This window comes from Puma concolor, chromosome A1 (assembly GCF_028749965.1).
Source record: "Puma concolor isolate L17-30 chromosome A1, mPumCon1.1.hap2, whole genome shotgun sequence".
NCBI lineage: Eukaryota > Metazoa > Chordata > Mammalia > Carnivora > Felidae > Puma > Puma concolor.
In genome coordinates this window covers 101,093,390-101,107,082 of record NC_141667.1, presented here as the reverse complement: position 1 = coordinate 101,107,082, position 13,693 = coordinate 101,093,390, and the positions used below count along the sequence as shown (strand labels likewise).

Sequence of the window (13,693 nt, the reverse complement as noted above, 5' to 3'; positions counted from 1 at the left end):
GGCCAGCCGCCTCTCCAGTCTCTTGGAGGAGAACCCTGTTGGTTCTAAATGTGTTTTGAATCCATCCACACCTTTCCACTCCACCGTAGGCCAAGTTACCATCCACTCTTGCCTCTAAAGGAAATAACTTCCTCACTAGCCTCCCTGGAAAGTCCCTCTAATCCATCCTCTGTACTGTTGCCAAAATGATCATTTAAATACATAAATCAGACCACTCCTGCTCCCTAGTCCCACTCCCTACACTTAAAACCCTTCACTGGGATTTCTGTTGCACTTAGAATAAAATCAGAAATCCTTTCTATGGCCCCAAGGCCTAGCCAGTTCCTGTCCCTACCTTCCTCTCCACCTTCATCCTATTCTGCTTTTCTTGCTCATTCTACTCTAAGCAACACTTGCCTTCTAAGTTTTGGTAGCAAAACAGAGCCCCGCTTCCAGCTCGGCACTGACAGTGTGGAGCCTGCTTGGGATTCTTTCTCCATTTGCCCCTCCCCCACATGCATGTACTCTCTCTCTCAAACTAAATAAATAAACTTAAAAAAAAAAAAAGTTTCTAGAACACTAGTCTCCTGCCTCAGGACCCCTGCACTTGCTGTCCCCATGTTCAGACAATTTTTCTCTGGATCCCGGGGTTACTGGCTCCCTTCTGTCCTTCAAGCTATTTTTAAAAAATGTTTATTTATTTTTGAGAGAGAAAGAGAGTGAGCAGGGGAGGGCAGAGAGAGGGGGGGAAACACAGAATCCAAAGCAGGCTCCAGGCTCCAAGCTCTGAACTGTCAGCACAGAGCCTGATGCAGGGCTTGAACCCACAAACCACGAGATCACAACCTGAGCCGAAGTTGAATGCTTAACCAACTAAGCCACCCAGGCACCTCTGGCCTTCAAGCTAGAATAGAAATATCCTTTCCTTGGGTTGTCTCCGATCACCCTTCTCCAGTCTTTCTCCTGACTATTGCACTCCTTGTTTTCTTCCAAGCACTTACCACAGCAGCAGTTACTTTGTTTGATTGTTTATGTCTGTCTCCCAGACAGACCTTGTTCCGGCTCTACCTCCAGCCCCTGGAACATACCTAACTGGCACAGAATAGTTGCTCGGTGGGACAAAGTCAGAAGATCCAAGTTGTAGTCTGGGCTGTGCCATCAAAAACTCAAGTCACCCTGGCAGGTCATTTAATCTTGGGTAAGTCTTTACTTCCCATGTGTTAAATGGAATAATGGTTTTCTATGCAGCAATGCGATCATGAAGGTCCTATGACACAGGCAAGTCAAAGGGCTACAGAAAGCAACTTTGGTATGCAAATGTTGGTTACCAGGACCTCCACAAGAGGAATGGTTTCTTGGGAAAACCAGGAATGAGTCTGTATGCTGTGGTTTAGTTTTGTTTTTCTAAAAATGTTTTTAATGTTTATTTATTTCTGAGAGAGAGAGAGAGAGAGAGAGAGAGAGAGAGAGGGAGAGAGAGGGAGAGAGAGAAAGCATGAGCAGGGGAGGGGTGGAGAGACGGAGACACAGAATCCCATGCAGACTCCAGGCTCAGAGCTGTCAACACAGAGCCTGACGTGGGGCTTGGATTCACAGACCGTGAGATCAAGACCTGAGCCAAAGTTGGACACTTAACCGACTGAGCCACCCTAGGGCCCCTAGTTTTATTTTTCTAAAACAGCACATGCATTGCTTCCTTCATTCTGACATTCTAATTATTTTTTGTTTTTCACTCCCTGACAACGGTCTTTTTTGTCACTGTCTGGTATATATATTGTTCCTAAAGACATACACCTGTCTTGGATCTTGAAAGACAGGAACATAGTTACTCTAGTTAATCGTTAGAGGTTTTTATTTTTTTTTCCCTTCCGCCTGCTCATTATCTTTCGAAAGACTGATAACGAAAGAATTCCTTATCTTTTAGATGATATTATGTCATTTTTGTGCTTTTCCACTAGGATTTTTGGCAAATATTCAAACGTTGCTGTATTACATGCCTTCTGAAAAGTTTAGATTTCTGCATTAAAAATGTATGCAGGGGCGCCTGGGTGGCGCAGTCGGTTAAGCGTCCGACTTCAGCCAGGTCACGATCTCGCGCTCCGTGAGTTCGAGCCCCGCGTCGGGCTCTGGGCTGATGGCTCAGAGCCTGGAGCCTGTTTCCGATTCTGTGTCTCCCTCTCTCTCTGCCCCTCCCCCGTTCATGCTCTGTCTCTCTCTGTCCCAAAAATAAATAAACGTTGAAAAAAAAAAAATTAAAAAAAAAAATGTATGCAATTATTATTCATAAAAAAATAAAGATACCTAGGGAGACACATGTCGCCAGTTCTGCTCAGTCACGTTCAGCTAACCAGCTTCTGTAACTATGGATGGCAGACGCTATACAATTTTCCTCTCCATTCAGTATGTTCAGGGGCAATGCTTCTCCAGACAGTACAAAGCTGCAGTGACCCGTTCGAGTGTCCCTGCTTGGCAAAGCCATCCCTAAGGACCACATCACAAGCAAAGCAGCACCGAGGACTCTACAGCAGTGGGATCGCACAAGAGCCTCAACGAGGGCCTCTACCAGTGCTCAGGGGCTCAGAGGGTTAACACGGTCTCGATGCAGGAAAGCGGGACGCCCCTCATCCAAAGGGGATGTGGTGGGGGTGCCGGCAGAACGTGGCACAACTGACAGCTTCCTCCACAGGCCCAGCGCTTGGCCTCCAAGTGCAAACACTGTGGTCACCACCTTTGAGAGTAAAGGTCTGGATGGAAATGCTGGGCGTGAACATCAGTTTGTCAACCACCTCTTGATAATCCTTTCATCCAGTAACTTAAGCGGAGCCCCTTAGTTTCGGGGGGGGGGGAAGAACGAACAACCCACGTCAGGATGTATTTACCGGACGGTGGTCCCTCAAGGTCATCTGAAATCTGGACTGCAGCAATGGAGCGAAAGAAGTGCCGAATTCAGCCAGGTTTTTTATAGTCACAAAAACTGGGAGGTGGCCAACTTTGCTCTGGCTTCGTTGCCTTTGGTTCACAGGACAAACATCAAAAGCTGGTTGTATATGGGTTTTTTTGCTTTGTTGTTGTTGTTGTTTGAGGGAGAGAGAGTGAAAGGAGGGTAGGAGCAGAGGGAGAGGGAGAGAGAGAATCCTGAGCAGGCTCCACACTGTCAGCACAGAGCCCTGTTGGGCTCTATACCAAGAATCCGTGAAATCATGACCTGAGCTGTAATCAAGAGTTGGACACTTAACCGAAGGAGCCACCCAGGCACCCGTTTTTGTTTTTGTTTTTTTATGTTTATTTATTTTTGAAAGAGAGAGAGAGAGCACAAGCAGGGGAGGGGCAGAGAGAAGAGAGGGAGACACAGAAGCTGCAGCAGGCTCCAGGCTGTCAGGACAGAGCCTGATGCAGGGCTTAAACCCCCAAACCGTGAGCTCACGAACTGAGCCCAAGTTGGACGCTTAACTGACTGAACCACCCAAGTGCCCCCCATGTACCCCTGTTTGTGTATCTTATTGGGCAAAACCACAGGGCTAAGTCTTTAGCAGGAAATCTAAAGGGCCATAAATGATACTACTGAATGAAGTGTTTATTTTTTAACGGTTTGTGACCCTCATTATGTTGCAAAACATTAAGAGCTTTTTTTCTACAGGAAAACAAAAACAAAAAAGGAAAGGTGGATTTCAAAAATATCTATGCTCTTAAATTTTAGCTTGGATGGAAACAGCTTAAATGAAATGTTACTTCCTTTGCAGATACAAAAGATAACAAAAAAGAGGTTAATTGATGTACTTGAACTTTGCCTCTCAAGCTTTATAAACCCCAATCTTACATTCTTTCTTAGATTCTCCTTCTCTTCTCTGCCTTCTACACTTAGCTGGACACAATACAGAACAAAAATATATTTAATATTCTAGATGTAAAATGTGGATTGAGTATATCTCGGCTTCTTTTTCTACAAAGAAGAACTGAATTGAAAGACACCGGTGTCTTTTTTTTACCTGTATGTTTAGTGTGCTAGAAAGAGAAAAAAACTCTTTCCCCACCCAAGGCCTGCATGGTATATAATTCACCGCCCACCCCGAAATTTCTAGAAGCACTTATTTGCTATTGTACGGCTAACTTCATATTTTATACTGGCCAAAATGAATTCCTCAGAGGTAGCAGCAGAAGAGATACAGCTACTCTGATTTCCATGTGTGCACTTGAAGTAGAATCTTTAATGTTCGTCACCACATCACAGAGGCAGCGTGGGGATAAACAGATGTGAATGAAGAATATGGATGGCAGGGATGGCTTAAGGCCAGGCCACACTGTCTACGAATGGATTGGACACACTCAATTTTACATCTTCAGAAGAGCGCCTTTGTTTGCTGGGTTTTGTTGATGCGGTGGGGGGCTGAGCTGGAGACTTCAGTACACTTCTCTACTTCCACTAAAAAATTCAAGGCCAGCTACTCTGGCCTGACTCTACCATTCCGTAAGATCTGTGTTCTCGGTTTACAATGTACATATTGCCCTGAGAGCTTGTGTGCCTATAGATGCCACAAAGTTAAGGCCCAGGAATTTAAAATTAAGATAAACAGGTGGAACAAATACAATCAGCAGTGCTCGAAAAACTTCTGCCCAAATAGGAATTTTCAAAGCAGGATTTCGTGGAAAGTGTCCCCAGAAAGTCAAATCTAGAAATTACTCCAGGAAGCTCTCCAGTTGGCATCTGCTACAAGGATGTATTCTAGCAATGGTTTTAATGAAGATAACAGGTCCCTCAATACGAAGGTTTAGATTTTGGATTAATGTAATAAAGAAGTTGAAGACTTTAGTGAAAAACCACCTAAGCAAACTTACATGCCAACGGTACAGAATGCAAAAGTAAGAACCAGCCTCTTCAGATGTTCACACGGATTATAATGTTACAATCATCAGAACAGTCGGGTGCTGGTACCAGAACAGACACAGATCAGTGAGCTGAAAGTCAGCAACAGACCCGGTACGTAAGGACTTCATCTATGGCTCTGATAGAGACGGCCAGTTGCTTTCCAACATCCATCCTCCCTTCCTTCTTTACCAAGCGAACCCCTACATTGTTGGTGGCAGAAATATGCCCCTCTAAAAGCTTTTTTCTTCAGCCTCCACTGAAGAGGAACAGTCAATAACAGTATATTATACTGTGGGGTATCTGGGCAAGTTCTCTAAAGGAACCTGATTCAGGGGGAGGTACGCCATTTTGTCCTTTTTTTGTTTTTGTTTGAAATAAACAAAGAACGCACTTTTCTGCCTGGAAGTCCAACAGGACGGCTAGAGTTATAGTAGCCATGCTGGGACCATGAAGAGCAGGCTGAGAGAATATCAGCAACCACAGCCCTGAAAGCCTCAAACCCCTGACCCAGCCGCAGCAAACATCCACGCTGTATTCCTGTCGTGTGAGAAAAATAAGCCCTCACATGTTTAAGCAACTTTGCAAAGATGCACTTTGGAAGATGAGCATTTGAAAAGGGGAATGTTTCATGTATATCAAGCAAGCTTCACACACAAGCAAGATTAAGCTTAAATGGAAATGAGATTACCATATGGGGGCGCCTGGGTGGCTCATTTGGTTAGGCATCCAACTCTTGGTTTCAGCTCAGGTCATGATCTCACGGTTTGTGAGTTCAAGCCCCGCGTAGGGCTCTGCGCTGATGGCACAGAGCCTGGAGACTGCTTGGAATTCTCTCTCTCTCCCTCTCTCTCTCTCTCTCTCTGCCCCTCTGCCGTTCTCTTATCAAAAATAAGTAAATATTAAAAAAATAAAAATATATAAACTAGGTTACAATGACTAGGTACAACTACTTGTCCAACAGTACAATCCGTATGTGGTCAAGCGTGAAATTCTAGGTCTCAGGCGGAACAAACTAGAGGCAGGTGGAGGCTTTAGGTAAACATCTGAAGGAAAGTAGTCTCCACGATTGACCAAAGTGACTCTGATACTGGCACAAACCGTGCAGTCTGCACACCATGCTTCAGGTACAACACAACACAGCTCTCGGCAAACCTCTACTTTGTATGGTTCTGGTCACCAGCAGGGGGAAGGCCACATAATCTCTGAAAGTCAACTTGGGCAGGTTGCCTTCTTGTGAGTTTATCTGTAACAAGCTTCCCACCTGTCAAGGAAGATAACAGCGCCACTTAGGGTGAAACATGCTGAGTAGTTCCAATCGCCCCCTCCCTCCCTGACCTGCCTGACCCCATTCCTCTCTTCCCTGCCACACTTGACCCCTCTGCATCATATCCTCCTGCTCTACCCCTCTATTTACAGCATAGCCGGTTTGGAACTTAAAGTCAGCGGTTCTGAATTTAAGTCCTGACTTCACTAAGAAGCTCACCAGTCTAGTCAGTCCCCTGCCTCCTTATACCTGTGAAAGAGGCCAAGGTGCTGACTCCCATGGGTACTGTGATGACTGACTGAGCTCCTGCGTGGGGTACATTCTGGCAGGAAAAGCAGATGGGCACATAGGTTGCATGACAGTAAGGGGTCAAAAGCATTTAAGCAAGAGGAGCACCCAGTACCATAGTCCAGGGGCCGTTCTGCAGGCAGGGACTGGGCTCATCCTCAACGTGCCACACCGGCTCCTGCACCCAGACACCACCTCCAGGGGGCGACAGCCAGGGCTCTCCATTGGGCAGGATGGTGCAGAAGCCATAGCAAAGCCTTCCACATTCACCTGCTCCAGGGGAAATGAGGCCGTGCCCACTGTCATAGTCCTACAACTTTTCTGTAGGCTTGAGATTTTTTTCAAAATAAAATTTGTTTTTTCTTTTTTTTAAGCGGGAATCAAGGGGGTAAACGGGAGTGCACAGGACTGCAAGGCTTCCAAAGTCTCCGCCTCATACGGAGATGCAGGCAACGCATTTTTAGTAGCATGGTCTTAAACATCTCAGTAAGTCTGGGGTCACTGCTGTCGTCTTTCTGTAAGTATGTGTTCCAAGTATGACCCGGTTCACTACTTTGTTATGAAAATATCTTCTCTCTTGTTCTGTATTTATGAACTAGTCGATGATCATAAAAATATTCTTTCTTCTGTTATTTATTGTGGTTAAAATATACTTAATATAAATTTTACCATTTTAATCATCAGTGCTAAGAAGTCTCTGCTTCCCAGTTTATCCTAGAAAAGCCATTCCATAAATGATGGAGACATCGTGGGTGGATGAGTGTGTGGACAAATGGTGGATGGATGGGTGGATGGATGGATGGAGAGGTAGAGGGACATGGATGGATCAATGGTTACAATTTTAACCATTTTTAAGTTCTGTAGCATCAAATATATTCACATGGTTGTATAACCATCACCACCTGCATCCACAGAATTTTTTCCTCTTCCCCAGTGGAAACTTTGTACCTGTTAAACACTAACTCCTGATTCCCCCCCACTTCTGCAGTTCCTGGAAGCTACCCCCCTACTTTCTCTTTTTATGAATTTGATTCCTCTGGGAACCTCATAGGAAAGGAATCACAGCCTCTGTCCTTATTTTATTTATTATCATGTCTTCCAAGTTCATTTGTACTGCAGCATCCATCTAAAGTTCCTTCCTTTGAAGGCTGAATGATATTCTATTGTACGTATACACCATGCTTTGTTTAGCTATTTGTTGGTGGATGCTTCAATCTTTTGACTATTATGAATAATGCTGCTACAGACGTGGGTGTACAAATATCTGTTCATGTCCCTGCTTTCACCTCTTTTGTACACACCTTCATGCTTGTATATCCTACTTCTATCCCCCTTCAACTGCTTGCCTGTCCATCCAGCAAACGTCTACCGTGTGCCCACCATGTGCCAGGGAGGCACTATGTTAGATTCTGGAGAGATAATAGAAACTGTCCTGCCTGGAGGGATCCAGAGAGAAATAAATAGCGAGGTCCCAAGAAATCCCAAGTTACTTCGGTACCTCTGAATTTTATTGTATAATCTCTCAGAATTATAATCACCAGGTAGCATGTACAAATGATTTTTATTCAGGGATTTTCCTGGCATAGTGTTAATTATATTTCCTTCCTTTTAAGGATCTCTTCTCTGGTTCCACATCCCCTTCCTTCAGCTCCACAATCTCCGTATTATTCCATTAGTACTTTTTCACGATCTAGTCTCTGGAACTTAATTTGTGTTTGCCTTGCGCGTCACTCCACTTCCGTCTCCTGACCCCTCGGATACTATATCCAACTCTGTCTGCCCGAGAGTATGGCAGGGTGCTTGCTGGGATGGCTGCAGGAAGAAAGAACCTGGTGGAAGAGGGTGGCTGGGCAGAGAGAGCCCCTCCTTGCTGCACCCAGGCGTTACGTGGGGGTGTGGAGAAAGGACACGACAATGCAAATATTCCAAATATGCCACCATGATGCAGAGGAGCAGAAGGAAGAGAGAAGGAAGGCTGGCCGGCACAGGAGCTACGTCAGGCTTTGCTCTTCCTGGTCCTGGGCACAAGTGGCCACCCTCTGCTGCAGTCTGAACGAGCTGCTGTCACTGGCTGTCTGGATCTGGAAAACGACCAGGAGAAATACCACGGTTTGCAGAACTTTTAGAAACAGGTCCAACCTATCCAAGAGCGGACAGGCTGACTGTCTGAGCCTGAACACAGACAGGAAACTCTCCTCCAAAGGGACCACCTCATCTGTTTGCCCCTTAACTAGATGAGGAAAGCAACAGAAGGGACTGGGGAAGGAAGAAAAGCAATCAAAGAGGTAGAAGTCCAGAGTATTCATAGAGATTGCCTTGAGGTTACAAAGAACTCCCTTATCACCAGGCACTTTTGTTTTGCTTGCCGTGGCAAGAGAGCACATCACATCAAAAGGCGTTTGGTAGCATCTTGGATGGGAAAGCAGGCTTGAATTTTATGGACATCTTTGCAGTTTGGTTTAAAGCTAGTCTTTCAGTGCCCGGGGAAAGTACGTGGGAGAGGGCTTGGGTAGGACTGGATACGGATCATGAATGATAGCACATTGTTGGATTCCAGGCACTCTTTCATGCTCTAGCAACCATGGCTAAAAGCATTCTTGCCATAAAGTTGTTCTGCTTTTTACATTCTTTTTTTTAAATTGTTTTTTAATGTTTATATTATTTATTTTTGAGAGAGAGAGAGAGAGAGAGAGCAGGGGAGGGGCAGAGAGAGAGGGAGACATAGAATCTGAAGCAGGCTCCAGGCTCTAAACTGCCAGCACAGAGCCCAATGTGGGGCTCAAACTCATGAACGGCAAGATCGTGACCTGAGCCGAAGTCAGACGCCCAACCGACTGAGCCACCCGGGGGCACCTGCTTTTTACATTCTTAAACTTTGTGCAATTAAAGTATCTAATTATATTCCTTTAAAAGCCATATATGGACAAAATTCTACATTAAAAAATTTTTAAATAACCTGAATCTCTTCGCTAAAATGTAAGCTTTAGCACAAAACCCTCTTCAAGTCTAGAGCTTAGTGGTGGTTGTGAGGGGTGGGGTGAAGGAGAGGGAAATGACAAGGCACAATTATTGCTTCCTATTATTTTGAAATATCTGAATCCATCCTAATCTGACTATAAAGAAGCTGAAATTTACCTCTGTGTCACTTACAGAAAACCCCCTAAGCTGACAGTATAAACAAATCAGGACAACAAGAACAGTCATGGAGCTCCTGACCTTAAGCTGCCAGTGACTATAAGGGGTGTGGGGTAGGGGGACATGGAGGCTGGAGTCAGAGAAGATGGTCCTCTCGTCCTCTCCCTCTCTCGGAGCAACCGCATGGGGACGCTTCAGAGCAGCTGTAATTTAAACCAAACAACGACGGGCTGACGACAATTCTTCTGATGTCAGCCCCACAAGGACTGCAAAAGATGCCAAGTTTTTAAGCCTCATTAACCGTGAGGAAGGCCTCTACCAAAGCTACTCACATTGTTATTAATTCCTCTGGCCAGGACATCAGCAGCCAGATCAGCAGAGGACATGAAGGTTTATACGAAAGAGGACAGAAGGAGGATCCAAACAGATTTGGACAGACTTGAATCCAGCAAGATGCAATCTAACGTCAGTACCAAGACCAGCGCTTAGGTCCAAGAAATTAACTGCACTCACAGCAGATGGAGAAATGGGGTTTAACAGGAGCATCTGGAGAGAACAGTTCAGGGTTTGGCGGACTGTATGTCTGGGGGGAGTGACAGTTTGTTGGGGATGAGACTGCCAAAAGATTTTTTTTTTAAAGGCAGCAGATGCAAACCAACACCCAAATCAGTGTGGTTCTGGGAAGCATGAGAACCACAGGGCTGCACAACCTGAGAGCTTAGAGGGCCCTCAGGAAGCATCTTCCCCGGGGTTAGACCCTGGGGCAGAGGAAGGGATGGGTTTGTGTCTGGGTACAACCCCCCACAAGGACACTGACCAGCAGAAGTTAAGCAGAACAGTGAGAAGCTCGTGAACACAAGAGGGAAACGGAAGGTCGAGACTGAAGAAACAAAAATTCAAGAAGAATGAAAGCTGGCTCCAAATATTGAAACACAGGGTGCTGGGCCCCATCCCCAGAGGTTCCCATTCAGCAGATCCGGGTGGTCTCGGAATTTGCATTTCTAAGTTCCCAGGGGAGGCTGACAGTGGCTGGTCCAGGGACCATACTCTGAGAAACAAAATTGTAATTCAGAAAAAAACATGTATGTATTTCTGAGATTTTACTAAGACACAATGGCCATTCCCCAGCAAGTCCAAATTAGGAATAATTTATTGTTTTTAAAACCCCACATATTGGGGCACCTGCGTGGCTCAGTCAGATAAGTGTCTGACTTCAGCTCAGGTCATGATCTCATGGTTCATGAGTTCGAGCCCCATGTTGGGCTCTGTGCTGACAGCTCAGAGCCTGGAGCCTGCTTCAGATTCTGTGTCTTCCTCTCTCTCTGCCCCTCCCCTGCTCACCATCTGTTTCTCTCTCAAAAATAAATAAACATTAAAAAAAACACACATTTATTTTTAAGATTGTGCTCTTTTTAAAATTTTATGTTGCTGAACAGAAGTTTCACCTTTACTTCTGACCCTTAGCATTTCTTATTAGTTCAGCTTCATAGAGCAAAATTCTGTCTCTCTCTCTGCTTCATTTCTTGCATTTTACGTAGTGGGCAGTCTCCTTCTGGTATTCTTCCATGCATCCTGTCCTGATGTATTATATTCGGCGGGTCAAGCCTCATTACATATTAAAATGTGACCTGCTTTCATCAAATGGTATCTGGCTTCCCACATCTGCTAAAATAGTAAATACTGATCCAGTCCTTTCCCCCCAAAAGCCCACACCGAGCCCACCGTGCCCAGGGGCCCATTAGATTTCAAACCAGCTGCATTCAATTCCTGATTAATTTTTATTTGATCTTATATACTTGAAGCTTTAGCCTTTCGATCCCAGTAGGAAAATTACCAGCATATGGAATGCATATACAATGACATGCAAAGCAATGCAAATTAATACAAAACATACACTTCTAAATTGCTTGGGAAAAGTCTGTAAGCTTTGACATTGATATTATCTGCTTTGCTTCTCTACCGTCTGGCGAGCAGTGACCAGATTCTTTTATTACAGTTAATTTTATATGGCACCTAGCACCTGACACTGGTTAGCCTATTAAATGGAAGGTGCCCCTGTCCGGGAGTCAGGCAAACGGGATCCTAGCCTGAACTTGGCCACTGTTCGGTTCTATGGCCTTGTCAAGTTCTCCCAATTCTCTGGTTCTCAGATCCTACATCTGGAAGTAATGAGGTGATATCATCCTAAAACCGCCAGCACTAAGGCTTACAGGCCGGCACAATGCACACATCGTGTACACGTTGTGCGTGCGGGATGCACACGTGCAATCCTCACCACAGCCCATGAGAAGGTACAATCAAGCGTGCGCCCCGTCCATGTGGTGTCATTTCAGAGGCCAGGAAACTCTCATGGGTAAGCGAGGGAGCGGAACAGCCAGAACTGGCCTCAGCAGTATCGCTCCAGGGGCCACTCAGTGGAGCTGCTGCTCTGTTGCCCCATTTCCAGCTGTGTTACTACGAAACATTAAGTTTGCATGATTCACGAAGTCAAAGTTCACATCTCACAGTCATATGTGCTTCAAAGTACTGTTTCTGTGAGATGCTGAGAGTTACGGGAGTTCGATGCCAAAATGCCAGCCCAATCAGACTGTATTCACCTGAAGGGACTCCAGTATCTTCGTTCCATCCCTTTCACGTATTGTGTGTGAAGCTCCCTCATCTCACAAAAGCCATCCCCCTTTCCCTCCTCTCACCTGAGGAGTGGCTTCCAGGGAGGCAAGCATGGAGGCCACTGCCAGTCCTCAGCCCGCAGTGCGCCCCGCAGACTGGGCAGGTGCTCGCTCCCATGTGTGAGACGCACCCCCCTGGCTCTCACCTCTCCCCATGAAGGCAGGGGCTCTGACCCGGGTCCACACCCCTGCCCCGGCCACCCCAAACGTTAAATAGTGCCCCAGCACAGGTGACGCCTACTCCACTGGAGCATCAGCCAGGGTCTCAGACTCAACCAACCGAACATATCTTTCCTCCAAAACCTGCCCCTCCTCTAATGTTCCCTTTTTTATGAATGGCAGCAACATCTGCCACAACCTGGAGAGAGTCGCCCTGCCCTCTCCATACAAAAGTCGTCACCAAGTCGCTCCAGAGTCTGCCTTGAATGCAAGCACTTGCTGCCACGGCCTCAGCCCAGCCCAGACCCCCAGGCCTCTCAGACCCTTGGAACAGCCCTGTTTACCTTCCGGGTACCTCAGATCCATTCTCACACAGCAAACCTAGTCTTGTTTTGTTTTGAATGCAACTCTCACCAGGACACTCTCAGGTGTGAAACCGTCCAGAGGATTAATTCCACAAAAGGGCCCCAAGGCCTGGCATCATGTAGCCCTGGCACCTGCTCACCTCACCTGTGCCACTCTCCCTTCACATCAAAGTGGACCTCTCCATTCCACAAACTCTCTGCTAGTCCTTCTGTCTCAGGGCACGCTGCTCCCTGGGCAGGGAGAATGCTCCTTTCCCCCTTCTCTTCCGTGCACTTAGCGGACACCACTCCCACTCATCCACGAGGCCCACCTTAAATCTCCCCCAGAAGGCCACCTGCCTCTTTCCCAGACTCAGCACATCTGCCCCCTTCCCCCAGTCATGTACATTCCCTACTTCCTCACCCCCCACCCCCCACTGCAGCCATGATCTGCATTCATTCAAAGTCACATTGATAACTATTTACTGCCTGCCTATCTTGAGGGTACTTACTTGGCATGGTGCTAACAAGTGCCGACTCTGACTTATTCCCCAATTATGCCATTCACTCCTACCTACCACCGTGCTGATAACTGTGGCATTTAGCAAATCACTTTGGAATGAGTTAACTCTGGAATGAGTACAGGCAATAAATAGGAAGGAACCCTGCTCCTCATCTCCCCCTCCCCCAAATTCTTCTATCAGCTTTCGGAACTCCGGACCACACAACCAAATTCTTTGGCTATTGTTTCTCTGCTAATAAAAGAGGTAATTTAACAGCATCTTAATCCGTCATTTCTCAGACAGTATTGGATCCTTGGAAAGTACAGCACAGAAATGTTCCCTGCCATCATTCATTTATTTTTAAAGATTTTACTTCCTCAAGACACTATCAACGAAGGCTGTCAAAAGGGACAGTTAGGTTCTAAAATGCCTTAGGCTGGTAAGTGGTTTGATAAGGGCACGCTTCATGCATGTAAGATCAAAAAGGG

At 46.0% G+C, this 13,693-nt stretch overlaps 1 protein-coding gene across 4 annotated transcripts in view; it reads right to left on the bottom strand.

Moving 5' to 3' along the window:
* The window catches only part of GCNT4 (glucosaminyl (N-acetyl) transferase 4), a 31,196-nt gene that overhangs the window by 15,609 nt on the left and 1,894 nt on the right, over positions 1–13,693 (bottom strand). Inside the window, exon 1 of one of the 4 annotated variants that reach the window (XM_086698802.1) lies at positions 5,996–6,180. The exons of the other annotated variants lie outside the window; for them this stretch is intronic. The gene's annotated coding sequence lies outside the window, so the exon portion shown is untranslated. Of the gene's footprint in view, positions 1–5,995; positions 6,181–13,693 lie in introns of those variants that run through there. 4 annotated transcript variants of the gene reach the window in all.